The sequence below is a fragment of the Columba livia genome, chromosome 12 (assembly GCF_036013475.1).
Source record: "Columba livia isolate bColLiv1 breed racing homer chromosome 12, bColLiv1.pat.W.v2, whole genome shotgun sequence".
Taxonomy (NCBI): Eukaryota; Metazoa; Chordata; class Aves; order Columbiformes; family Columbidae; genus Columba; species Columba livia.
In genome coordinates, this window is record NC_088613.1 from 8355727 (window position 1) to 8381144 (window position 25418).

Below are 25418 nucleotides of genomic sequence, written 5' to 3' on the forward strand. Positions count from 1 at the left end.
ACCAAATATCATTAAGTGCCTATTTTGAAGTCCTTCCTCTTAGTTTCTAGTCTCTCTCCCACAGTTCCTCTGGTATGGTGGAAGAATTTTTTGTTAATTCTATATATAAAAGAAAATTTTTTTTACTACAAGGAACAGGATAAAACTATAATCTATGTGAACCATAGAGCACGCTTACAAACCTAAAGCTGTCCAGGGCGAGGGTTCTCTCCACACCTGATGGTGAAGTAGAGAGCAAGGTTACCCTGTTAGGTGGGAAACAGGTCTGAAAGCAAATCTGTGCTTCAAACAGAAGGAAACACCACATCTCAAGGCAGAGAATAAACCAGGACTGCTGTAATGGGCAGTCATTCTTTTTCAGGTATGTGGACACCAGTATCGGAAAGGTACTGATGATAGAAAATTAGCCCTTCCCTCTTGGAGCTTCCAGCCTGGTTCACTGCCAGCTTATTCCTTTTCATCCCTTTGCATTCAGCTTTCTTTCTCTCCACCCTACTCTGCCCCACTTCCCAGACACAAGCTGACTTAAGTCAATTGGGACCAGTTTCAGGGACTTTGCTGCTTTGTGCCAAGCTCTTCCCCATGCCCACCCCCGAGTTCCTCTTTACACTTTGGACAAATAGTTTCCAAACAGTCAAACTGTTTTGTTTTGATAAACATTTAATAATGGTTTCATTAACTGAGGAGAGGAACAGCGGTGGGAGAAACAACATTTTCTGTGAAGCACAACTTGTTTTTGAAGAGCCTTCCAAAAACAGTCACTTCATAGGAATGAGTTTTCTGCAGAACAGCTCCTTTGTGACCCATTGAGGTAACACAGATCTAACAAATACATTATAGTCATCTTGCATGTGGTTAATTTCCCTGAAATTTCAAGCATAAATGAATCCATAAGGGGGAAAAAGTAACCTCATACAAAAAAATCTAGATGAACTTTGGACAGTTTCTTTTCTATATTACTGCCATTTGCATGAATTTTCTGATCATCATGCAACATTTGCTAGGGAGAAATGAGGGGATAATCTGTCTGCATTTTCCCTGCAGTTTGTCAGTTTTATCACTTTGTCCACACCATAATGGAAACCAGTATCAGCATCATCAGCATCTTTTGCAATATATCTGATTTCTTGCAGCAAGTCATTTGAACACATGCAGAAGTATCTACGAATAACTGCAGATTCCCAACTATGACTCATTATCATTTCTAAAGATGTATTTTTGGACATCAACAACAGTGATGCTGATCCTATAAAACAGATTAATGGCTGGATGTGCTGATCAACACCCCAGTGTAAGTCCTTACATAAAATTAAGCAGCCCAGAAGAGCTGGAATATTTACAAAACTGGAGCCAACAAACCACAGCAATGGTGCTGTTTTGCTTATTCATATTTAACACATTCAACCCAGTCTAGGTATGCCCTTACACCATGTATTCATTTTTTTATTAGTCTAACAATCTTTTTCTACTGTAAAATAACCTTTGCCCACATTGAGTCACTACAGATGTTGCTACCACTTTGCATTTAACAACCATGTTTATGAAGGATGGAATGAAATACCCCAAGTTAAATTTCTATTCAAACACCTGTCACTTTTACCATCCCTGATGGTAAGTGTTTAGGTTCTTTAGCATCATCATCCACTTATTTCCTGCACCATTTAATTTCCTGTCCCTCCAAGTCACTCCTACCAGCTTTATTTCCTAACAGCCTCAAGCTTCTTCCAACCAGCTCCCTATTCTCTAAAGAGTATTCTTTTGGCTCTTTGTAGAAGCACATCTAATCACGGACACCCTGTGTTGACTTAGAGCATTCATGATATATATGTATGTATGCATATATGTGTGTGTATCTATGTATATATTAACCTGTTCACTTCCACAATGGGAAGGTCTCCCACAATTACCTCCAGAAATTCTGAGACACCAGCCTCAGAAGAGGGCCTTGAGACATCCTTCTCAGAAACACGTAACAGCACACCACTTGGTGGATCACTTGGGGAACAAATGATTCATTTTGTCTAAAATTATGGACTCTGCCTCTTCACCAAGAAAACAGCCACTGCTTGAACAGGACAATGAGTAGTTACATCATCAGGAAAGCCAGTTTGCCTACAAAGGTCTGCAGGTTTAAATAAGAGAAACTTTACAGCATCAGATAGATGTGGAAACAGGAGTTTAAAGAACACTGAAAGTTGATGAAGAATGCTCAACAGCTGAATGACAGAAAAAACACATGTTATAGGAGAGAGAGAAAAGAAAAAGAAGAGGCACTTTTGTGTTTTGAAGACAAGATGTGAGCTGGCACAGCACAACACAAGATCAGTACATTTGGAAATCTCAAAGGCCACCTATGGAAATTGCAAAGAACACTATAGAATAAACATGCCTGTAAGTCATTGGAAAGGTAAACAACTGCCTGTTTACATCTAATGATGTCTAGAGTGAGGCATAACTGTTTTAGGGAGCCAGGAAAATATGTGCCTCCCTGAGGTGAGATGTCACATTCTAGGACCGCCCAATAGAGGCAGAGCACAAGGGAAAGGTCGTTTGCAATAGCACCAGGAATGCTTCGAGACCTGCAACCTACAGCAAATGAGCTGCAAAAGTCCCTTCCTGAAAGGATTACAAAAGGTCCGCATCAAGTTTCACCTTCACTGGGATCTGAGGAAAAACAGTTCCCATATTCAGGCAGTGCACAGGATGGGAGCACAGATCCAGACACAGCTGCTGGCTATATTCAAGTAGGGCAAGGACCCAGCTGGGCTACAGTATCTTTTATCATGAGTAATTCCTAATCCCACCACAAAGGAAAAAGAATATGGAGTTTCTTAGATATTTTGCAGGTTAGAGATGGGGAGCACATCACACACAAGCTAATAGTAGCTGTGCTCCATACACTGAGAACCAGCTCCTGCTTTAGCTTGCAAGGATGAAGCCCTCAGCAACAGGGAAGACATCTTTAAAAACAGGAGTGGAAGCCTACAGCATGACAAACAAGCAATCATTTCTTTAAATGCTTTGCATTTGTTGCAGCCCTAAGCTTGCCAGGGGCACAATACAAACTTCTCCACAACTATGTTTTCATGAGCCCCAGGAATGTCTCTGCTAGGAGCAGCAATCTAGCATTCAAAAGGTGCAGGGGAAATTCCATTAGCAGGTAAATAACAGAATGGCAGAGACTAGAGAAAATGCAAGAGCAGATAAGTAAGTCAAGGACATATATTAGACACAAAGAATCAAGCTCATATTTCCTCCAGTTTGACCAAAAGTTATTAACAAAGGGCACCTGCATTTTCCTTCTAGTCAAACCACCATATTAATAACAGTATTCTGAGAGCTACCCTTAACAACTGCAAGAAGAACTGTGCTGCAGTGGGCTATGGGGAACTGAGACCTAGAGCAGTCTTCACTGTTTGTAATTCCTTGTTCCTAGGATTTGGTTTTCTAGTCCTTAAACACAACTAGAACAGAACTCAATTCAGTTAGTGTCAGTAGAAATTAAGGACATCTGAAAAACAGAAATGATAGGGGGAAAAAAAATACAAGAAAACCTCCACCAAACAAAAAAAGCAAACAAACAAACAAACCAACCAACCAAAACAAAACAAACAAACCAACCCAAACAACCACATTTGCAAGAAAACTGTAGTCCTGACACTTAAGACAACAAACTTAGCAAAAGTGTGCAGATCACCAGCAAATATGTTGCTGCCTGTCTCTGTATCTTCATGCACTCACACTGTGACTTCTGCTTCCCAGGTGAGTGTGTGACAATTCAGAAGAGAGCTCAGCCCAAAAGACAGTGACCAAGCTGATTCATAAACACTCATTAGCATGACAGTAAGGACCCCAGCACATGGCTTACGTTTAAGGGTAGGAATCATTAATGGGAGCAAAGATGAAACTAATCTTTTTTGTGTAATTTTGTCAGCCACTGAACTGCTGCCCCAGCATAGGCACCAGCTACAGCACTTGGTTGCAAACAGTTCAGATCAATCTGGGAAAGCAACTAAATGTCCACCAGAAATTCCCTAGACAGCTCTGATGACTTAAATTAGAAACAGCAAAGTAGCCCAGCCACCTACAAACCAAAACAACTGCAACTGATCCTAAAGGCCCCAGAGAACTACTCACCAAATTTTCTAGTCTCACCATAGTTTATCCCTGACCTGGTAATTGGGAATAAATACATCTGTGCACTACCACACGGAAGAGACAGAAGCTGAGGAAAAAACGTAGAACGGTACGCTTCAGAGTGCCCCAAGCTGCACCCACTGCAGGTGACACTCTGGCTATCATGGAAAACAGATGCTGTATCTTCTCCCATCCTTCTCCCATGCACTCGTTTCCTGTTCCAGCCCTCAGCTCACCCCGGCTCTCCTGGGAGCCACACTACAAATCGGGAATGGTCCACCCTGCTAATTGGTCCTCACCCCAACAAAACTTTACTTTTAAGCCCTCAGCAGCAGTAGCAGCACAGTCACACAAACACAACCCTCATTTGAGGAGTCAACACACCATGGCACCTACAGAGAGCTTCTCCAAAGATGTGTGTGATGCCTGAGCTGACAGGAAGACGATTGGATATATTTAATTCAGGCATCTTTTTTCATTAAAAAAAAATTAATTCAGGCACCTTTTTTGTATGTTGGGCTTTCTTAAACAAGATATAGACCATCAGGTTTGGAAACACAATGAGCCCATGCTACAAAACCCATTTTCAGCTGTGCTGTACTGCTAGAACTGCCAAGGTCTTCTCTTCTGTCTTTCTCTGTCACTCTCTGAGACTCTTCATTCCCAACACAATCATTCACATTTCCATTTTTATATTATTATACTCAGATATGATGCAACCTGTATTTAACAATGCATTACGGTTTTCAAGGGCAAATATTTTTCTGTAATCCCAACTATGTCATTATTCTCTTTCTATTACACATACTTTAAATGTCAAAATCCATCTCCTAGAACTAATCAAATATAAAAGAAGCATAGCAGGAGGAAGTGATCTTAAAGGGGGTATTCCAGATGAAATAAAAACTCAAATGTCTGGTTTTTAAAAGAGACTTTGCCTATTATTTAATTTACCTTCAGGTTTTGAAAAGACTTCCCAGGGACAATATATAGTAGATCAGGTTCATGTCTATCGCAACTGTTGAAATTACCTCCAATCTGGGGAAGCACATACTATATGGTTAAATGCTGAAGAATTAACCTGACCATTCTGAAAGAGGGAGGGAGGGAGGAAACATATCATCACCGTCTCTGAATTTAGCCTCTCTTTTACTCCCAACAAGCCTTCATGGAAAGTAAAAGCACGAAGAAGATGTTAATGCAATGAATAGACTATTTTATGAAAATGGAAGTATGTCAACATTGGATGTTTAAGTGTTTGAGGTTAAGCTTGTGAGTTACCTTTTCCATAAATTCCTTTCCTTATGCAGTTGCCAGAGCTACTTTAATATTCTAGTGGTTTATTATCAGCATTAATCCAATGCAATGCATGGATAATTGGCTGTTTTTTAAATGCAGCTGCTCAAGTTTATCTGATATTGCAATACACTTAACTAAATTTACATTTGTAGTACAAAAGTATTTCTGGGGGTTAGTTTTGGCTTTTTGGCTTTTTTTTTTTTAATAAGAAGTTCCAAAGTAAAGCCTTTTTCCATGTTGATATAACTCTCTTTAAAGTACTCAGTAATTTAAATTGCTTGTTCTGTTTGAAGGTTTTAAAGCAGTAAATGAGTTCAACATATAGCTTTTATTTTTCTGGCCTTTGAACTGGTTCAGAAAGTATTTGTCCATATGGTCACAGTTCATTTTCTGACAAAGATGCACCAACACCACAGATCCTTTCCTGGCTTAGCAAGGATGGCGCCTTGGCTGAATAAAATGAACAATCTCTTCTAGGATTCCAAAATTTCCATGCAATTCAGCGAAGTAAATTGTTCAGCCTTTTAGGATATAGTTCCTTCAGCAAGTAACGAAATACATCAAGTCTTAAGATATCTGGAGTCTACTTCCAGGCTACATTTGGGATCTTGCTTACACTCCCAACTTGATCAGGCCTTTTTGGTTACAAGTGAGACCCTGTGCATTGGTCTCCAAACATTGGATAATACCTGTTAGTATTTTTTTATTCGATTTACCTCCTTCTTGATTCAGATAAGCAGCTTGACGTGCTTCATATTACACTTGCCAGGGTCTTCATAATCCAAAACCTCTGATTTTCTCCTGTTTTGGACAGTCACTGATTTAAAAAAAAAAAAAGAAAAAAGGACATTTACTTTCCTAGGATACCATTCATAAGACTACAGCTATCTTGTCTGCAGAATGGTATTTTGGCCTGTATTCATGGCTAGGTTTATCACCGACTCACTTTTTTGGAGCAGCTCTGGTGTCATCTTTTGGTGCCCTCACACAGATGGTCAAGAAAAGTGATATAAAATCCTAGCACCAAATACTCAGTGATCCAGGAGAAACAACTGTACCCTTCTTGCCTGGCTAACACTCCAGTTGTTGACTTATGATGAAATCTACACACACAGCTGCTACAGTACCCAAAGAAAGGGAAAGCACTAGTAAACCCAGAGCATTCCTACGATGAAGAAAGATGCATTTGTTTTTCCTATGTCACTTCAAAACTAGTTGAAGTTACTACACAGCTACAAAACCAGGCAAATTCAGGAAAAAGATGTGACACGTTAAATGAATTGATGTCAGAGGTTTGCATGCTCAGGAAGATCCCTTTTTATCTGAGATTTCAACAAGTAAGTTTTGTGAAGCTGCTACAAATATTTATGGAAATAAAATCTTTTTTAAACAAGAAGATTATGCACAGCCACCTGGCTTTCTCACCAAATCATTCTAAAATTGAGTAATGCACTTGAGCATTTCTAAGATTATATTCGTAAGTTTAAAAATATACCCAGATCCCACCACCCGTACATGTACAGCAAAATCACATTTGCAAATATGTCAGGGACAAAACAGAAGCAAAGGACAAGGCAAAAGAAGAAAGCAGGATTGGAAAAATAAGCAAACCAAACATACTGTTGTTCCTGGCTACCTGTCATTAGATGGCACTAACTTAACTTCTCTTCTAATCATCTTCTCTCTCTTAAACCTATACTTAAAACATAGTGCATGTTTTGCTACCTTTAGAAAAAAAACACTGAAATTTCAGTGGAAACAGGACCATCCCCTGAGGCAACTCAGTTTTTAGCTAGCTGCTCTCCAGGCACGTGGGCTGGGTTTAGGAGAGGCCAGATTTTTGCAGAACAGTTCTGGAGCCTATGAGGGACTCAGCACTGCTCATGCTGCAGCAATTTGGGGTCCCTCATTGCTCACCAAAGAATGCAATGCATGCTCAGAGTTATCAGTACAAGAGAGAAAATGATAGAGAAACTGATGACAGGCTTGTTGATGAACATAAATTAAAGAAAAGGCCCTTAATCTGCCAACTCGGTCTCTTAGAACAAGGCAAAGTAAAAGGTGGCATATTGAGAAGTATAATTACTTACCTTCCAGCTGAAATAAATTATAAGCTCTTAAGCCTAGCAGACAGTTCTGAAGCCTGCAGGAGCAGCAGGTAAATGAAAGGTAGCTGATCTGCGGGCTAAATAGTTCTTAAATTTCTCATTATTTTCTGCACTTCTCTAGGTTGCAAAAAGGACTAGAGGGTCATTTTCTTGAAAATCATGATCGCCTAAAGTATAAGAAGCCCAGAAAGAAGACTGTTCTGACACCAGTCCTGTATCTCTCTGGACACATTTTTCCTTCAACTGAAGCACGTGATTTATAATTCTGGGAGACGACTAAATGAAAATGCTCTTTTCTTCACTGCAGCAATGAGTCACCATCCAGACACCACGGTAAACCTCAGCTATGCATTGAACAGAGGTGGCTCATCACCCTCAGCCTTATCTCTGGGCAATGGTGGGGAAGAGGCCACCTTTCCACATCTCTACCTCATGGCTGACTCAGAGCTCTGAAGCAAACTGTCTCAGGGAGCCTAGAAGGGGCTTCACCTCCCAAACTGAGCATCCTAATAGTGAACAAGCAAAGGATTATTATCTTAGCTGGACCTCAGCAGCATGCAAGACAAAGCAATGCAACCCAATGCTCATGGATTTATGGTGTCTGAGGGAGCATGGTCCTCATGTATCTCCCAGCAACATAGATGATTGATTCTTTGCTTGACTGACATGTGTTTCAATTTACCTTTTTAATCTTAATTTCTGTAAATTCCTTGATAGGTCAGCTATTTCCCAATGGATTTGAGAAACAAAAAAGAGGAAATCAAATGGTATTAAGTGATATGCAAAAATGAAATGGTTGAAGGACTGACATAAACCTGGGGAAATTATTTACGAAACTGTCATCCAAAATGTCATCAAGAATAAAGTCACATATATCCCAAAGCCTTTGCTAAAGAAGGTCTAAAACCAAATCAAGAGAAGGAAGAGAAAGCAGCTTTCATCATTTCACATGAGCTGGAAACTAATCAAAATTCAGTCATGAAGATTGTATTTCCTTTAAATGAGTTTCTCTTCAGCTTGTCAAAATGGTGATAGTTAATAGATAATACTTAGCAGCTCAATAACTAATGGAGATTGTTTTGTTATTTGGCAGTCTTTAATTATTATAGGTATTAATATAATAAAGCAAACAACTATTCTGCCTCCTCTTAAGACTAAAAGACACTAGAAATATTGACAAAAACTTTGGAAGAGCTTAAAATTACTGTGTGTGGCAGAACTTCTAAATAAACAGTGTGAGTTAACATATCAGCATTTATTATATACACACATAAATTAGATTTATTATTCCAATAAATTCCTGGGCTTGGAGCCACAAGGCCACAGACTCCTTTCTCCTCCATATGCTCTGAGCTAGAGACACCAGGATGTATTCACTGCTGAGCAAAACCTCCAGAAGTCACTCAGAAGAAAGCAAATTGGGCTTTCCTTTCCAAAGAATAAAGTGGAAGCTGAGCTCCATCTCACACCAGGAGATCACCAATGACAGAAACTCAGCACGCATCTGAACTTCTGATGAGCAGCCTCAGGTAAGAAAGCTGGGGACTGAGAAGAAAATGAGAGAAAAAAAAATAATAATAGAAATGGCAGGGAACATGAGCTCCTTGTAACCTGTGAAGAGTAAGATTATAAAAGTCATGCTCTGAGAAGCAAATTCTTATCCTGTAATAAATACAATTTTTTGAAATATTTCTCTTCATGGAAACAGAGTGAATTTACTGTACCAAATTATACCTTCTCCAGGAATCAGCTGAGTGAAATAAAGGACAAGAGAAATTTGGTTCCTGCCCTGTGCTTAACCAGGCCAGACTCAAGCTCCAGGTATGCTCGCTAGCACCTATACACAGTTGCTAAAACACCCTTGTGTGCTTCATAGGTGACTGACAGCAGGACAGAGATTGTGTCAGTACCAACAGCAGGAGCACCCCTTTGGGGACAGAGGGGAGGAAATGACCATGCTAGTCTTACACGGTTCTCTGCCATTCCCAGCACACTGGCCAGAGGAACAGCTTAATCATAAGCAACCATTAGCAAGGGTGGCCCAGACAACAGCTCACACCATTTTTTCCCCAGAAATGCCTAGAATTTCCCTAGAATTGCTGGAGAAGGGCTCACCCACACAGGTGCAGCCTCCTTGTGCACTCGGTCTGGCATTTACAAAGAGGCTTTTCTGTGCCTACAACAGCAAATGCCAGATGTTGAATTTGCCTGGAGCTTTATGCTGGGCCTGCATCTGTCTAACAAAGAAAAGCAGTCCCACAGCTATGGTGCTGTTATCAAGTAAATACTATTGGATAAACAAATATAAATGGTAGGTGGAAAAAAAAATCTTCCCAATATCTTAAAATGCAGGAGAGAAGATTATCTCCTTAACGGCTTGGAAGAAGAAGGTTTTGGTCCATACTGACTAAAATTACAACAGGGTTTTCAAAGTATATACCTTGAAAGAGAGATTGATAATACATAGTTACCACTTATCAGCAGTAGTCTCCAAGGACACAAAAGAAATAAAAAGCAATGACCTAAAGAGAGCAAAGAGATGTATTATCAGAGGTACCGCCCAATGATCTGATTGACAGAAAGGTCATTTCCAGTGCAAGCTTAAGTCCATCTTCTGGACCAAGACAGAGATTACAGCAGAGTTGGAAAACCCATAGCAGTGACTGGTCACTATGGCTCTGAAAAGGAAAGAGCTAGCTTTCCTCAAAAGCATACTCAAATAAGAACACAAACTACCATGATTACAAGCAATACAGAAATGGGCAGCTTCAGATTTTTTAAATGGTTTTCAGTGATCAAATCTGACACTTTCCCCCTTGCCCAACCTGCTCCAGTAAAATCAGAGGCTTCAGGCTGCCCCAGCAGCAGCAAGAGAAGTAACAGGAACATTATGAGACAGTCCCTGAACATGTGCGACACTGGGTGACTAAATCTCAGCCTAATTTGCTTACATTCCTTCCACACACATTCGTTCTTTTATTCATTTGGTCTTTTAAGTGGGATAACATTCGGATTCAAGGTTTCATGCCCCCATCTCTAAGTAAATTCTTATTCATAGTCCCAGGAGAGCTGGATGATTCCCCTCCATTTTATTTAAAAGATTGACTTTTGTACAAAACACCTCAATGAAGCCCTAGCTCTCTTTCACATTTGCATCACTTCAGAAGTTTCTATAAAGATTTTTGTACTGTTTGTCTGCGATGCCAACTTGATTTGCTACTTGTCTCATTTTGGTGACCTGACTATTCAACATGGGCAGCCAGGTTCCCTTCATGGAGGAGCCAAAGACTCCTGCCCTGGAGGCAGCACCTGGCAGCACTTTGGCCTGGGTCAACTGCAGGCAGGTGCTGTAGACATTTCCACACTAACCCTGAAGCTCCTCTGGCCCAGGAGGCCATTATGTCACCATCCCCCCCAAGGCTTGCATCTACAGATCCCTCCCATGACACATGCAATCTGTGCTCAGCATGGTACCACCAAACTCCATTGTGGAAAATTGTACCCTTTGTCCCTTATCTCAGAAACATCACCCATCAGAGAGGCCTGATCCTGTGATTCAGGTCCAGCTCTCCCCAGCACAACCCACAGGCAAGGCAAAAGCTCAAACACTGGACCACATCCCCTTTGGTATCAGCCCCAGTTGACAAATACTGAGCCCATCAGCAATAAGGGGAACATTGCTGAATCCAGTTACTCCATCACCTCTACAAGGTTTCAAAGATTGTACAGGGGAAAGCCACATCCTGAGACAGTCCTCGAGCTGTCTGGGGTAAGGCAAATTCTTTCCACTGCCTCGGTAACACAACGTTCAGTTCAAGTTTTGGTAGGATTTCTGTCACAGGCTGCAGAGAGGTTCACAGGCTCTTTTTGCTGCTGAAATCTGCCTGTCCCCAGCCTGAAGCAGCTCTACATGCAGGTGGCATACACAAGCCTATCAAAGCCGTGGTCTCTGAAATCAGTTTAGGTTTTGCCAGGATATCACCAGTGATCTCTCTTGCAGTCCATGCTAATATAATGTTTGGAACAATCCAAGTTAATATCTGGACAAAACTTTCTTCTGACAGAACTGAATACACCCCGTCTTTGCAGTGACCTTCTGTCCAGCACGTTGCTGCTGCTCACACAGTATTCCCACAGCATCAAAGTTTGCAAGGGGTTAAAACGCACCTGCAATCGTAGGGCCTGTTTTCGCAACATTCATCTCTCCCTCTGAAGTTAGTCAGTAAGAAGAAAGGCAACACTATGCCATCTCATCCCGAAACATTTTACAGACAGTATCAGAAATACTCACTGTTACATAGCAAACTGAACCATCTGCAGCCAAGTACGACACCTATTCCCTTCCCAAAAGGGTTGGAACTCCAGACACAAACCACAACTGTTAAATTAATAATTTAGATTACTAAAAGAAAAAAAAAAAAAAAACTTACATAGCCTTGAAGACAATTCTGAAGTGTCTGATTTCCAAACAGTAAAAATCATAGCTTATGTTATTAAAATATAAAGCAAGCTCAGTGCTACCTACCAAAATAATAAATTCACAGAGCTCAACATACAAGACTAACCAATAACAAAAAGTAATTTTCCTGTCCTGAAGATTGGCAGCTTCTCTATCCTAGAGGCAAGCACTTTTGAACCCATTGGTTTTTATGTAAAGAGAGGAATAACATTTCCATATGGAAGGTTTGGTTGATTTTTTTACTATTATTTCTTAACTGACATACACATTTTGGATGTAGCAGTAAATTAGGTGTTTTCATGAATGTTCACAACAGTGTGCTTGGCACTAAATTGTTCAGATATAAGAGACCCACAAACTACAAATACTAGAAATTACAAGTAGAGAATTGTTGCCCTTGCTGGCTTATGGGCAGCATGCTGCCATAGGACCATCCAACACTGTTCACAACTCTGTTTTGTTTTCTACAAGTACTTTTTTTCCTCAGGTTGTGAAAAATGTGTGTCCTTGAAAGAAAGGGACAGATATAGTCACACTGCAAGACAAGAGTCCTTGGGGACCCAGGGCAGGACCCACCACCACAGCCAAGGGAGAATCAGTTTTCCTCTCTTTTACTGCAGTTTCAGTAATCTTACAGAGGGCAAAGAGCAGCCAGAGTGTCTACTAGGAATCAATAAAACCAGGAGAAAACATCCAGCCATCACAGTTAGAAAAATCTTGCAAAAACTGTAGCTGGGGCAAAAAATACAGCATATGATGGAAATTGATCATGTATGAAAGGTGAGATGTGTTTTCCTGCTCTATCAGAAATCAAATTCATAACTGTAGAAAGCTATATCCTCTCTTAAATTCCTACAACTTTTTTTGTTGTGTTCTTTTATTATTATTATTATTATTTGTTTGGGTTTTGGTTTTGTTTTTCCTAGGCTGTAATGATGAGCCCTCAGGTCCACCATTCTGGGCTAATGTGCTTCTCTTTTACATCAAAAAGAAGTGGTGTTTATTTTACCTGTTCCTGCCTCCCACCTCTTCCCCTGCCTTCTATCCACCACAGTAAACCTTAATTTTAGTTTCCCTTTCTTAACCTTGCAGCAATGTCTCTGTAACTACCGTAACACTGACTGCAATCAAAACAATTCTTATTCTACCAGTTCCTGTAATAAAAGATCAGGCTACACATATCCTGAACATATTCATAGCACTGCTGTAAACCTTACCTTCACACCTCCCACCTACTGAAGGCTAAACCACACATTTCCTGACAGAGATCATTATCTCTTGTCTGCTATCCTTCATTAGCTAATTACAAAGCAATTTAGAAAAAAAAAAGGTCCACATCAACAAGATAATGAGGGCTCAGAGAAATGAGGGACTTGTCTGTCATAAGGAAGTAAAATATGGGTAGTTTCAGAAATGCAGGCCTGCCTACCTTAGCAATTTTTTGCTTGCATGTGTATGGCAAATCTGATTTTTAGTTTTAGTACACGAATGCCCTCTGTCTCTTCTGGGGTTTTGCTTCCAATTACAATCCTTAATTTCATGACCTGGTTGTAGTGGCAAGTGATATGGATAACAAATTATTGTAATAATGTCCAAATATTCCAAGCTGTTTGCATGAAGGAAAAATCAAGCCACTGTAGCTTTTCACACAGAGCTAAGCCATAACAGTTTAATACTTACATACAGTCATAAGTATCTATGGTAACAGCAAGTTATATCACATTGCCACAGTCCTCACACTTATTCCTTCCTTGACTTTCATGTGATCTACTTACTGGGACTGAAAAGAACCATGAGGGCATCCAGTCAATATCCCTCCCAAATTACAATGCAAATGGAGAATCGTAATGTGCAGCAGAGACGAGAGTTGAGGCAGATAGTGGAAGTCCTGCCCTCACACCTTCTGAAGGGATTTCCAAAAGTTAACATTGCCTTGTGGTCAGTAACTTTGTTTTTCTTGGATTTTTCACCGTAGAGTTTTTGCCTCCTCTACCGTGATACTTCCTCCCTGTTTACAGCACTTCCCTTGGCTCTGCCGTTGTCTGCTCACACACCCACACCTGCCGCCCCCAGAAATGCCTCTGTCCCAGAGCCATCACAACAGCAGCGGCTTGCTGCTCCTTTCTTCCAAGGCTCAGCACTGACACTTTATTATAGTTGTCGTTTCTGCTGCCACATCATGTCGCACAGTCATGCCTTTTTGTTAGTCCTTTATCACTCATACATCTCCCAGAGCTTTACTGGCCTTCCCCCTCTCAGTCTTGATTTATTTATCTTTGATTACAAGCCCTAAATTCATTTGCTTGTCCTTTCACAGAATGAATCTCGAAGTAGTTTTTTCGCTGCATTTGGAATTTCTCTAGATACCTTTGAATTTTTTCCTTGGCATTTAGAGAGGCATCTAATTTACTGTAATCTGCCACTTTTGATACAGCACTTTGTTCACTCTTTTAGATCATCAAGGGCCATATCAGCATCAGAAAAAAAAAAAAAAAAATATGGTGAGTTACTTGAACTCTCTTCAAATCATCCTATGAGTGAACAAGAGATTCTCTTTTTCACGACACTGAGAGTGCTGAAACATTTCATGAGTACTGAAGCCAGAGGAGACCATAGCTGGTGTTAGCCACAGTGATGCTCACAGACTCCCTAGCAGATGTTCAGACATCCTCCCAGGGAATTCAGACATATGATTTTGCGTTTAATTGCCCTGATCCAGAAGAAGAATAACAGAAACATGGAACTTATGAAAATGTAAACTCAGGAATGAAAAAAATAACTCTGTATTGAATACATTTCTATTCTAGTTATCAGAGCAAAGTCCTGTAAGTCACAACAGAGTAGTTTCTTAAATATGTAGGAGCAGAAATAAGTCATTAATTCTGTACATATTACTGATGTTTAGAGCTTCTTAGAAATAGTTGAGAAATTCTCCAGGGCTTGCCATTTAACCAGTTATGACTTACTGCAGTGGGAAGCATACAGTGCATGAGAGTGTTCAATATGCAGTCATTAGTACCTGCTGTGCATTTTGAAATGACACCCCAGAAGCTGGGGAAACTGTGTGTTTTCAAAGATAACTTGAAGTACTCCAAGATGCAAAATATTGTGCAATTACAAACACTATATAAATTAAAACCAAAGCCAAAAAACCTTCCAAGATAAATTGCAGAAGAGAACAGATCTTTCTGAAGATTAGAATGACAAGGCAATAAATTATTCTAAGTGATAAACCCAGGCAGGAACAAATACGCATAAAATCTTAAAATAGGGTAATTCACAGTGGCTTGAAAATACTTACAAAATGTTCATTGTTCACTTGGTCAGATTGCTGATTATGAATCTGCATCAAGATGTTGCTATGCTGAAACTTCATATCCCCTGAACTATCCCAGAAACCACTAGATTCATGAAAACTGAATGTGAAAGAATTTTATGTTCTCTCTTCAAAAATGGAGAAGAGACCAAAAGAACCCACAACAGTACTGGTGACAACCCACACCATTTGGAAAACACAGCAAGGCAATAGCTAACCACTTCTATCATCAGAACATGTATCAAGAACAGCAGAGTACACGGTTCACCTTTCACTATTTACAAGGATAATCACCAAAAAGTCAGACATCCCCATATTTTCCACAGATTATTTTGGATTTCAGTTCTATTAAATTATTCTTGTACTCAGATAACTGCAAGTGATAGCCACTACATAGTGCTGATATTTATTATCCTTCTCCTTATTACTGGCCATCTTAAAATCATTACCGTTTCCTCAGTATTATTTATGCAACTTACTATTTTCCCACCAATCTCAGTAAAACCACAATTCCTCAAAAGCTCATTTAGCTAATAGAAGAAAATGTTATTTACTGACTAATTTTCCCAAGCTTGGCAGTATGTAAAATAGAGAAGACACAGTTTGCAGCCCCATGGCCTAAGCGTGCACGACACTGACAATAAGTTACAGAAGCAAAACAGCATTTCAGTAAAAACAGATAATAAAGTGTAACTGTCATGATTTTCAAGAGTTTGGAGTCTCAAAGCTGTCAAGTCCCAGTAGGGTGTAAGGTGATAACTATCCAGAAGAATCAAGCTTCTGCCTACCTAGTTCATTTGCTGCTCGGGTACTAGACCTGCAGCATGCTGCATAAGTGGGATATTAAGAGCAGAAAAACAGAGGATATATGACAAAGAGCAGACAGGAGAATAGTGAAGAGAGCAACTTGTTATTTCACCACAGAACTTTTTATTCTGTTTTGGGTTGGTTTTTTTTTTTTTTTTTTTTTCCCAAAGAAGTCTAAAAGTAACATTTATCTCTGTGAAGTTGCACTGCTGTTCTTTGAAGATATTCCTAAAACTCAGCAGTGGCCCAGAATTTGGCAAAAACAACATAAAAAAAAATCCCCAACAACAGTTTGGAAATACAGTCTTGCTCCCACTGTGTGTTCAAAAATCTTCTGTTATGCACACGTTCAGCCTAAACCATTTGATCTCTGTCTTCAAAAATTTCATAAAATCCAGGATTAGATGCTTCTGCAACAAACCACAGGTGCCAGCCATTTCCAGAGATGGCACCTGATCCAGCTTTTCTGGAATGACATGTACCACCTCCTTGTACAGCTCTTTGTATGCGTCTTTTATCCTACTCAGTCCTCAGGGTGAGCCCGTAGGGGGGCTCTGAGGATCAACCACCCAGCGAGGTAAAATAAACCCAGTTTATATTTACCAGGCACCTCAGAAATTATTTAACAGATGTTCTTAGTTCTAACATGAAGCAGTCGCTGCAATTCCTATGTTGTTAGAAGCATAAAAAAAAAAAAATAAATAAAAAAAAAAAATTGTCAAACAGATAAATGTCTTGGGTCTGACAGATTGCAGATCTCATGGCTGCAGAGATCAGCCACTTTATCGACCAGATACAGCTACTTGGCAACAGTTCCTCCCAGCAATCCTTCAGAGCCTTGCAAAGAGCAGGGTAAGGGGACACAGTGCCTTGATTAGTTTCTCTGCTCCCCTTTGTAATGAGTATACCTGAAGCTCTTGAAGTTTTTTAAGAGGAAAAAGAGAATCTCTATCCATATACGCAGTAGCCTGATGTTTTGTCCTACCTAGTAAGCTTGAAAGCTTTTAAGTGCAATAAATTGCTTTCCCCTTTCCCTTTGTCTCACTCAAATGCAATATTTTTTCAGCATCTAGAATAAGACTGCCTTCCTGACATCCTGAAGTAAAAAAAACCATGACACTGTTTCCTCACTCAGTTTTAGCTAAGAATTTGGATGTCTTGGTTGGAGCTTTAAATAAATGTACCCTTTCTGAAAATCAGTGAAGTACAGAGAGTGAGGGGTAAAGCTGCACAGGAACACCCATTCAGAGCCTTTGTTGCTTAAAAATCAAGTACCTGCGCAGTGCTGGTAAATTCATGGAAGAAGTATAGAAAGCTGCGAGGGTTTCTGTCCTGTGATTCAAAACCAGACAAACTGTATGTAAAAGCCGTATGACTGGGAATTCTGCATTTTAGGGTCAGCCAGCAGGGCATACGGAAGACGTTTGCCTGAAGCTTCTTACAATCTCTCAATGCCTAAACATTGTGTAGAATACACAAGCACCAAACAGAACACATGGCACACTCTCAAAGCCTGTGGTCTTCTAAATTAATGTATGACACAGGCATAACGTTTACTGAACCATTTGAAAACCTAGTTCAAAGTACTCTGATAAGATGCCTGGAGACCATTCCCAGCCAGAACATATCTATCAAGCCTAGAAACAAGTAATTCTCAATGATGTGAAGCATTTAGTTACATTTTGCTGAAAAGTCTCTTTGCATGCCACTTTCCAGACTCTGGGACAGGGTTCTGTAATAGTGCCCCACTGATCAGCTCTTGCCTTGTTCCCTACAGACCAACAGTCAGTGACATCTTAAAACTTTCTTCTATGTCATTTAGCTTTTCAGTTTTCTCATATTCATTATATTTCATAGTGCTAGACAAGACAGTCATTCAAGAACTAAAATGAAAATAAAAGAGAGCCCTTGCCTGGAGTTTTTCTGGTGTTTCCCAGTTTATCAGCTTATCTGCTCCTTATTTCTCTTTCAGACATACTCAGACCTTCAGAAAGACAGAAAAGTCGCTCTTCCTTTTATCTGCCTTTTTAACACAGGTTTCTATGTGAAGGTTGCTTTTTTCTCAAATTAAGTTTTCACAAGGAGGTTTAATGGCTTCTTACTGGTACCTTTTACAACCAGGTGACTCTCCCCATCCAGTTGCTAATGGTCAACCCATTGGAAGGATCTCATGTTGTGAGGCTCTCCAGGATTGTCATTTCAGGATCAAGTAAGAATTTTTCCAGAAAAGCCAACCTGGCCAAGGAGGCAGGACAGGACTCTGGTAAGGGGAAAGAAACATAAATTTCTCTCTGTTTAAGGAAAACACAAATAAGAGAAGTCCCACTGTTGCAAGATGACCTGGTTCTTAGAGTTCAAAAGTAATTAGGCAAATTGAAAGTCTTCTAGTGACTGCTAAGAGCTGCAAAGGGAAGGGTCTGGCTGAAGGCAAGGCTACCTCAGGTGAAGTGAGTGGAGTCCTGAATTTTCAGGAGATGGATCTTCCCTGTGGAATTGTCCAGCAATACATATAAAGGAAACACTAGATACGTACTTCCATATATATATAGACATACTTACACATGGGCACTAAAATATTTCTCACATATTTAAATATATATCCATACACATTCATAGGTGTATGGATATAAAAACATGCATTAAAGTTACCACTTGGGTATTTCAATTCAATATCAATATAAATTTCAATATCACCCTTTACCTATGGTGGAGCAAAAAAACCCAAATATTTTAACCAAGTTGAGTTTACCATTCAGCTGCTACATTCCCCCAGAGGCAGAAGAATCTAAACAGATTTTTGTTATTACAGACTTAATAAATCATATTTTATATCAGTGCTACATTGCAAACCCTCTCTGGATTTATTGATTTGTTTTCTTTCCCTTAGGTCAAAGTTAAAACTTTCTTGTGCAGATAAATATAGCTTTAGAGCTAAAAGACAACCTGAAGCACTTTCAATTTGAAGTTTCTTTCTGTGTACTGTGTTGTAGGTTATGCTACCTGATGGTCAAAATTGAGAAGCTAAAATCCATCTTCAGAGATAATTAAAAAAATTCAACTGTGAAATGAAACTATCAGCATGCCACCTTTTAACTAACAGGATTAGAATTACAAAAGCTGTGAGCTTATACAGTTCTCACCAGTGTCAGTCCCTGTGGAACTGAAAGCTTTATAAAGGACTTCAATCCAAACCCACAATATTTGAGCATGTCTGAAATACACAGAAGCAAGTTATTTTCTTCTGTTGAGGCATCATACCAGGAGACACCGTTAGATCATCCAACATGACAAAAACCAAACACTTGTGGGATCAAAGAATTAAAAAGCTTTTACTACACATACAGGTCATTCCTGTAACCTTATTTTGGGCACTTCCTCTTGTCCTCAGTGGGCTCAGTGATACAGTAAAATAAAACACATGAAAGCATAAGGTTTTCCACATCCCGCTTGGGCAAAACACAATCTAGTCAGCTCTTATACACAAAAAAGCCTCAGGAAACCAAAGGCTAAAGCAGTGCTGAATCATTTTATTAATTAACCAGTAGTGCCCTAGCTAGGCTTATCATCTTGTAAGTATCCAAACACTTGTGCACAAGGGTTCACTACGTCCCTCTCAAAACTTTGAAAATCAAATTTCTGTCTTTGGTTAACAAAAGTAAAATGTAATCGCTCAACCCTGTGTATATATCAGAAGGAAGCAATTTCTGTTTCTAGTGATCTCTAGCTTGCAAAATAGCTTTTCAGTGGCGTAGGTTCTGGAGCTCCCCCAAACACAGTTGCACAGGACAGTTGTCGCTCCATATGAAGACACAGAACATTACAGCAGGAAGGAAAAACACAATAAATCAAAGAGAAATCAGGACCACCCCACACACTGACTCTCATTACAAATCCCCATAAAGACTATGATTTTCCAAGCAAGCAACACCTCTTCGCCAAAAGAATTTGAAACATAATGATGCCTCTTACAACTCAGAAAAACCAATTACCATGGGTAATTAAATCATTCATAATAAAAAATGACACATTCTGACATGCATAAGGAAAGAGTGAGTGTTTAATACCACACCTCATGACAAGGAATAAACAGTTTGTTCATTCTATAATATCAGTCTCAGAAATCAAAGCAGTTGATGAACACACTTTTGGGCGGAGTGTGTGATGACTGGTTACCTTCCCATGGAAAGTGAGCTCAGTTAGAGGTCTGTTATCCCAGGCAAGCATCAGCCAAAAAAGTTAACACAGACACAAGTGAGGGCAGCAGGCTGCCCTGAAAATTAAAAGTCCCATTTTGCTGAAGGAAAAAAAAAAATAGATGTATCCTCAGTAATTTAGAAGCCATCTGACACACATGAACTTTAATTCTAGGTTGCTAAGTCAGAGCTATCAAAAAACAGAGTTTCTTGTAGCAATTTAGTGACTTACACTGTTCTAATTCCAGCCCAAGTTGGCAAGGAAAACTGTGGAAAAAAAAAGCAAACAAAATATCTATGCATCCATGTGATCTTATTTTTTTCTAAATAAAAATTAGTTCCCACACATCAAGTCAGATTCTGAAGTGTCACACTCATTTTTGGCTCCTAGCAACTGTTACATAGATCTGGTCGAGACACAGAGCAATATTTTTGTAGGCATTTCCACAAAAACACTCTTTTGTCTGTTCCAGTTCAGAATTGTATTAATATGAAGAAGAAGAGTTCTCAGAAACAACTAGCTATTAAAATGTGAAATTTCATTGAAAGCATCCCTGAGATGGCAAATTTTCTACAGCTTCAATCAGTCCCAATAATTGACTTCCTCGAGATACCAAGAAGGTTTCCTCTCTCCAAAAGAGATGGAAGATGCAGGCTCTCTATCACACATCTCTGCAGGCTCTCTCCTATACAAACAGCTCAGTAGGATACACTGTTTGTCCTCCACCCTTTACATTTATAATATATAATATTTTGAAATCACACATCTAATCAGACATCCAGTTCCCCTCCTGCCCTAGCCCACACCCTCAAACAGTTAAAAATAGACAGATTGGGGGAGGAAGAAATGAAGTCAAAAGCAAACCTTCTCAGGCAAAAATTTTGACTTTAGTTCTTATCACCCTCAAAGGTCACAGGCACCCAAGGATGAGGTGACAACTCTGTATGCACCCATCAGCGCCCAGCAGCAAGCACCAGGAACCTTTGGTGAGCAGGTGAAAGAAGAGGCCAAAAAAATAAGTAAATCATGGCTCCAAGGGAAGAGCATAAGCTCACCCTCAGGCATGAGATGATTAAATGAAGTGCCAAATTTCACCTGAATCACAGATTTGTCCCTCAGACAAACTACTTGTCTGTCTTTGCTATTTAATGTGAAATTAATTTCACCGAGAAATCTTGCCACACAGCAAGGTCATACTTCTCTGAAGTCTTTCACACATTCCAAGAAAACACTCAAACACAGCCTGCCTACCTAAACCATGTAACCTTTGTGAGAGAAACCATGCAGCATGGCTAAGATTTTTTACATAATTGATACCCAGAACACATGAGCATGGATAAGAAGATATTATCTGTCTGTGGGTGAGAACTCATTACAAAGCCAGACTAACTCCGCAGCAATCCATGCTGGAGCAGAGACCTGCCAAGACAAGCTCCAGGAAGCTCATGCAAGCAGGACCGGCCTGCCACCAAACTTCACTGGATTTGGACAAGTTGCGTCTGCCACCGGTTTCTTGCTGGATGAACCAGTAAGAACCTTTCCTGGACTAACTCACAATATTACAACAGAGCCACACAAACCAGGGTAATACCAGCGCAGCACTTGACATTAACACTAAGATGCCCTACAAGCAGAGAATGTTCAGCAGAAGCTAGAAATATCGTGATCTGTGCACTTACAAACAAGTGAGTTAAAAGAAAATACAGACAGGTCTTTCCATGATCTGTGATGGAAAGAAGATAAATTAGTAAAGACATTTCAGAGGTCGTGACTAAGCATCTTGGGAGTCTCCACACCATTTAAAAAATTACAATTAGCAAAGAGACACAGGAATCAGAAATGCCTGCAGTAAGAGAAGTGTGAGCATGGCACATTTTGGCAGCTCTACGGAAGCTTTAGTGGGTTAACTGTCAAATAACAGCAGCATCACAGTGACAGAGTGAAATGAGAGCTGCTTAATCTCTCTGGTTTGTATTATTGCACTGAGCACAGTGGTTTGGTTTACTTCACACGGTGAAATGTTACTCTGGTGTTCTGTTCAAGACATGAACAAGTCTAACGCAGATCCAGACATGAACAAATCTAATGTAGATCCTTATTTGCCATAGACATACTCCTATCTCTATCCTGTGAAAATGTTCTCTAGTGCTGTCTGTGCTAGGACCCAGCAGCACATTTTTTTTTCCTATAAGTAAGTCAGGCTGTGACAAGAGCTAATTAACCCAAAACACGTGAAAGAACTGGGCAGGAGCTGCTCTGAGCACACAGCTGAACAAACTCCCTCAGGACAGACTGCATACACAGCCAACAAACCAGCCCCACAGGAGACTCTCGTATTCCCACAAACACAGGTTTTCCCTCTAGAAACACATTTAGAGATGACAAAATCACTACCTCTCCAAGGGCTGACATTCCCCTAGATTCCTGGGTTCATTTGTGGCTTCTACCTCCTGGCCTCCCCAGATGCTCCGTTTGGGGCACCAGCAGCCAGGTTGATGTCCACATTAGCAGAAGGAGACAGAAGTGGGCTGATGCTTCTGGCAGTCCCCATCCCCAAGGAGGTCTCAAGGGACTTTCCCTACCCCATCACTGGGGAAAGCCACATGGACATGGACGCTGCAAGGGCTAGCCTCACCCTGAACTGCTATTACTTTGTTCCTCTCTCCCAAAATACTTCCTGGAGCCTAAGCATGCTTCTCCCCTTGGCTCTTCGTAATCCTAGCTTGCATCTTTTGTCTACAGACGTCAATACATTCCCTCCTACCACTGAATGATGCATATGCACAAGGCCTTGCTTTCTTTTCTCCTCTTTCAAATTTCTACCTCACTTTCCTTCTTTCAAAGTACTTCTGGTCTTCTCACCACCTCCAGCACAGAACATGGCTACATTTCTAGAACACAGTATTTAACCTCACTACTCACACTTTTTGTTTGGTCTATTATGTCTAGGGAGAATATATTTCCATTCATGGACATGGTGTTAGTTCAGAGTCAGAAAATTTTAGTATCCTGAATGCCAAATTCTCATGACAATATCAGTCTTCTACAAAAAGAAACTACATTAAATAGGAAAAAAATGTACATATGTGCAGGCATAGCAACAATGACACTGAGAGTTACCAGCTACTAAGAAGAGAATTAACTCTGTCCCAGCTGAAACCAGGACAGGTGCAGAGTGAGAAACCATAGGAATAGAGTGTGCAGGAGGATAAAAAGCGTTGGCCTGAGCTAGGGAGAGAGGCTCTGTCCAGGACTCCTGCCCTGGCTGATGCTGCTGCTCAGATGTAGCCATGCAACATTCTGGGCACTGGGGCGCGATGTCTACACTATCTTACTGTACATTTACAAGCACACTGCATGCAGCACGCTACTATACAGTTATTTTAACCTGACACCATTGTGAGTTAATTAATCCTGCTGAAAGCCAAGATGGTCAAGATTAATAATCAGTGCTTTATCACTGAGGAAAGCACCATGTTTTTGCAGCCACCTCAGTTGGAGCTTTCTGACCATAATCCCACAGCCACCTTCGTTTAAGAGTAGTCTAAGCACTACTTCAGCTTGGGGACAGACTGTGACTGTGGGAGGTGTAAAAGCCAGCCCAGACCTGGTTACAGGGAAACAGCTGCGGAAATCCCAGGCAGCACCCAGAGCCCTGCCAGGGGTGGTACAGGCACTAACAGGATAGCGGCAAAACCGACTATCACTGCCAGGATTATAGTCACGCTGAGCTGCAGGAGGCGATTAGTGCAGGCAGATAGTGCTCCCACAGGGAGACTAATGTCCTTCTACTTTAACACTGCCCACTCCAACACTTCATGATGGGCACAGGGCACTATCCCTGATCTTCAGGAGCCCTAGTAAGACAGTTCTCCTGCAGCTTACACCCTCTGGATGTCCTTCTCTCCCAGGGGCTGGCAGTTTGTCTTGGCAGCAGACAGCACAGCACCCTCCAGGGCACAGTAGGCAGAAGACGATGAGAAGCAGAGGAGTCCTAAGCCAGACCCGTCCCCTCCTCACTCTGTCCATGCATGCACCCATCGTGGGCCCTAGGGACAGAAAAAAAGGTGGCCTGGGAGGAATAACATTAGAGCATACTCACAATACAGTCACTGTTAGGATGTTCAACAGCAAGAAAAAACAAGTTTAGTCTACTATATTTAATGCATATGTTGCTTGAGATCTACAAAAACAACAGCAACAGTACTTTACACAGAAGAACTGAACAAATTGAGCAGTTATGCAATTTCTGCACAGACGTCTCAGAAAATAACAATTTATACCATAGTGAATACTACCTTGTTATTGTGTTTTCTGCAGACTTTTCACACAGACATTGAATACCACATTTCCAGCCATATACATGGATTTTAGTATCTTCTCCATATGGAAAGTACAGAGATAATGGGCACCTTTGAAATATGGCAAAGGAATAAGACAAGAAGCTGATTGGTTAGTGTGATTCTTGGAATGTCAAGTATTCATTTAAAGTAATAGATGGGCTTATTAAATAGCAATTATTGCATTAAAATAAAATACTAAAGATCATGTTTATTTAGGGCAGGAGCTTCAAAGAACACTTGAGTTATTGAACAGAGCCACAATTGCAAGTGGTTACAGCCCTTGCAAGGCATTCCCTCTCCTCCTATTTTCATTTTCTGAGGTGACCAACAAACTGCTAAAATTTTTCATCAAGACATATTTGCTGACTATTCAAGCACACAGAAATGATGGCTGATTCACCCTGGCAGCATCCAGACAAACACATGAGCTGCTGGGGGATGCACGAGCTGACCAGGGCAGGTGCCTGGTCTTGCTGCTCATTGCTTCTATTAATAGCAATGTTCTTGCCCTTCCTAACAAAGACAGCACTGTGAATCACCACATTATCTTCGAACTTTGAAGGGCACCTGACTACAATTGAACTATGATAAACTCTGTCCTAATCCTGATAACTTTTGGTATGGACTTTTAAGAAGGAGTTAAATTCTTAATCGACACAGCACTGAGCACACAGGTTAATCATAGGCAACTCCTCCTTCCAGTTTTTTTCATTTTGCAGATAAAAAACAATTATCCACACATATTATAAGCACAC

The 25418-nt window shown here is 40.4% G+C and overlaps 1 protein-coding gene across 14 annotated transcripts in view; it reads right to left on the minus strand.

The window, feature by feature from the left end:
* HTR2C (5-hydroxytryptamine receptor 2C) overlaps positions 1-25418 on the minus strand; it is a 241176-nt gene that overhangs the window by 135083 nt on the left and 80675 nt on the right. For 8 of the 14 annotated variants that reach the window (XM_065077689.1, XM_065077687.1, XM_065077678.1 and 5 more), the window contains one exon: positions 6153-6253. The exons of 5 other annotated variants lie outside the window; for them this stretch is intronic. The gene's annotated coding sequence lies outside the window, so the exon portion shown is untranslated. Of the gene's footprint in view, positions 1-6152; positions 6254-18234; positions 18387-25418 lie in introns of all 14 variants that reach the window. One more of the 14 variants, XM_065077682.1, reaches the window with a different exon arrangement.